Source organism: Fukomys damarensis, unplaced genomic scaffold (genome assembly GCF_012274545.1).
Source record: "Fukomys damarensis isolate Sample0158 unplaced genomic scaffold, DMR_v1.0_HiC HiC_scaffold_28, whole genome shotgun sequence".
In the NCBI taxonomy this organism is placed as follows: domain Eukaryota; kingdom Metazoa; phylum Chordata; class Mammalia; order Rodentia; family Bathyergidae; genus Fukomys; species Fukomys damarensis.
In genome coordinates, this window is record NW_022900940.1 from 9,506,136 (window position 1) to 9,510,049 (window position 3,914).

Genomic DNA, 3,914 nt, shown 5'->3' on the forward strand with positions numbered 1-3,914 from the left:
GACTCAAAATGCTTAAACACCCTGACTACTTTCCTATCCAAAACAACCAAAATAATATCCTAAACAAATTTGTAAAACAATATCATCTATTAGTTGTAAAATGTTCAACATTTCCAATAGACTAATGGCGTATGGATGATATCCTTCACTTTGACATTTAAAATCTTTCCTCGAATGTCATCAGGCTAACATTTTAGCCTTCCCAACTTCATTTTTCTAAATACATATAATATGTCATAACCCAGCCAGACATTTATTATTTTTCTGTTTTCTTTTTCTTTTCTGGTCCTATCTCAAATAAATCTCTATTCATCGCCATTTTGACAGCTATTTCCATCCTCTCAAATGTATCTCAGATGCCTTTATGTTTTGATAGTTTGATTCCTCCTCATCTTTTTAGTAATTATTTTTTGGATGGTGGGAGTGGAGGACAGGATGCCTCCAGTAGTCTTTCTTTAGTTTTGAATTCCAGTCAAATGTATTTACCAATATGTTGGAGCCACATGGTCTTTAATTCCTTAAACCATCATTTGTTGGTGTGTGATTTAGAATAAGTTACTTAACATTTAGTAACTCAGATTCCTCCTGTATATAAGAGAGTTGCCCAGAGTGCATGTTCACATACTTCAAATATATGTAATTGCAGCACCTTTCAATAATCAATGAGCAGTTAATGTTAGATATTTTAATGTTAGATTGGTAAAAATAATATTTGGACTTAATGTATAATCATAATCATAATGGTCTAGCATGCTTTACTATATGTTTGACTTTATGATATAAAGGACTTTTACATATCTGTCACTAAGCAGAATTTGCATATTTCTTTCTGATTGAGTCAAACTATTAGTATAGAATAAGCACATTAAATAGATATTGTCACATGCTTGAAGTCAAAATGCTTAGAACCAGTGTCAAATCCTTGATGTCATATGGAAGTTAAGAGAAACTTTATGATTTCTGTCTACATTTGATCTGCCTCATTTGCTTTTCATTATATACTTAGAAAACTATGTAATTAATGACTATTTTGAGAATTTTTAAGGGGTACATAAAGAATTGTATATGCGGAAAAGATGTACAAAAATCTGTATTCAGTGATGTGCTTTCAGGTTTGAATTATTTTATTAGTATATGTTTGCAGTAAAACATCTATGCCAATAGGAAAGCTTTGTTTCTTCCTCAGAAAAAGTGATGCGGTAATTATTAAATTATATTCAGGGTTCCTCATAGAACATGGATTCCAAGTGGAGCAGAAGATTATATGCATACCTGACAAAGCATCCTACTATCTTGCGGAAGCTTATCAGCATGCTGCTTGCAGCATGGTTGGACACAAGTGTATTTATTTTTACATAAATGCACAAATTTGTTCCTAATGTCCATCATCAAAAGTTGTGTGATCAAACGTACACATAGTATGGTAAAACAGAATCATTAAACATAATTCTGATATGGTTTCATAATTTGTGAAATTAATAAGGGCACATGAAAATTAAATGAAAAAGCATTATGCATCATTGTAATTGATTGTCCAGTATACTTCTAAAACCTTCTGGGTTTAGGCTGAATTACATGAAGCTTACAAATATGAAAAATGATCCTATTACTTAATTCATAAAATTTTATGTGAATTGCGATGATTCCATAATATATACAGTAAGTATGAAAAAATATACCATTATGAATATTATTGAATTTTATTGTTATGAGAAAATATTCATATGAAGTTCCAGAATATTTTCAGTTGAACAAATAGTGAGTGCATTGAAACTCCTAAAAATTTTAAGGTCAGCACATACATTTTTGTCTACATTGGGGTTCATAATGCATTTTTTATTTAATTATACTTGTGCATAGATAAAAATTAAATTTGGAACATCATTTTTGCAGGGAATGGGAGAATTAATATTATTAAAAATATGTCTAATACAGTAACTTACAGATTAAATGAAATGGATATTAAAATTTTACGATATTTCTCTTAGAAGTAGTTTTTTAAAAAAATTTCATATCCAACAACAAGAGCCAAATAGTCAAACCAAACTTCGAAGTATCATACTACTTAAACTCAAAAATATATTACTGATATGTAGTTGTTAATACAACGTGGAGTTTGCAAACACACATACATATGGTGCAGTGGAATGGAAAATTGTTTCCAAAATGAATTACAGTCAACAGATTTTCAAACTAAAAATCCTGAGGCACAAATGGGAACAGGACAAACTCTTGAATAATTAGTGTTGGGAAAAGTGGATATCCAGAAGAATGGTTTTGCAACTTTAATCTGTCGTCATGTAAAAACAAAAAAAATCAACTCAAAATGCATAAAAATGTGGGCACAATGCGTTATAAAAATTCTAAAACAGTGAAAGCTTTGTGACATTAGCCTGAACAGAGATTTCTTGATAACATCCCAAAAGTGAAGGCAACAAAAGCAAAATAGACAAATAGAACTGCATGAAAATAAAAGGTAACAAAGGAAGTGATCAAGGGAGTGAAGAGACAACCTATGTAATGAGAGAAAATATTTTGAGATTCATACATCTGATAAGGTTGAATAATCCAGAATATATATCCTTGATAATAGTCCTTTGTCTGAGGAACAGCTGGTAAAAATTTTTTCCCACATTGTAGGTTGTCTCTTAGTTCTGCTGATGGTTTCTTTTGAAGTACAGAAGCTTTTTAGTAAGATGAGATCCCAGTTGTTCATTCTATCTGCTAGTTCCCGTGCTACTGAGGATTTGTTCATAAAGTCTTTTCCTATACCAGTGTCTTCCAGAGTTCTGCCTAACTTACCTTCCAGCAAGTTTAATGTTTCTGTTTTAACATTTAGATCTTTAATCCATTTGGATTTTAATTTAGTGCATGGCGAAAGATAAGGGTCTAATTTTAATCTGTGGCAGGTTGACATCCAGTTTTTCCAACACCATTTATTAAAGAGGCTATCTTTCCTCCACTGAGGATGGTGAGCTCCTTTGTCAAAGATTCGGTAGCTGAGTACATCTGCATTTGTTTTTGTGTCTTCCAGTCTGTTCCACTGATCCTCAAGCCTATTTCTTTGCCAGTACCATGCTGTTTTTATCACAGTGGCTTTGTAGTATAGTTTCAAATTGGGAATTGTTACACCTGGTGCCATGCGTCTGTTGCCTAAAATGCCTTTTGCTATTCTAGGTCTCTTATGGTTCCAAATGAATTTTTGTATTTTTTTTTCTAGTTCTGTGAAATATAGTGTTGGAATTTCAATTGGCATTGCATTGAATGTATATAGCAGTTTTGGTAGTATGGCCATTTTCACTATGTTGATTCTTCCTACCCAGGAGCAGGGGATATCTTTCCATTTTTTTATATCCTCTTCAATTTCTTTTTTAAAGAGCTCAAACAATTCAATAGCAAGACAATTGAATTTTAAAATGGAATATATGAAAATATGTTTCTCGATAAGAGCATATAAATGACCAACAAATATATGAAAAAAATGCTAAACATCATTAACATCAAGGAAATGCAAAACAGAACTACAAGAAGAAAATACTTTGTACCTGTTAAAAGAGTTATTATTAAAAATTAAAGAAGCTTTAGCAATGAGGTGGAGATAGTTCATTTTTGTACACTGTTGGAATAAAAATTAGTGTAGGCATTACGCAACACAAAATGAAGGTTTCTCAAAAAGTTGAAAATAGAATTACTAGACAGTTTGGTAATCTCACTTCAGATTAGCAAAAAAAAAAATAGGCAAGAAAAAGAAATAAAAGGTATATGCTTAAAGATGGAATATGTAAAATGTCATTATTTGTATATGACTTTATCCTCTGCATAGATCCCGCAAATTTACCAAAAGACTCAGAATTAATAACAAAATTTAGTAATGTAGCACAATCAACACACAAAAAGCAATAGTGTTGTATATA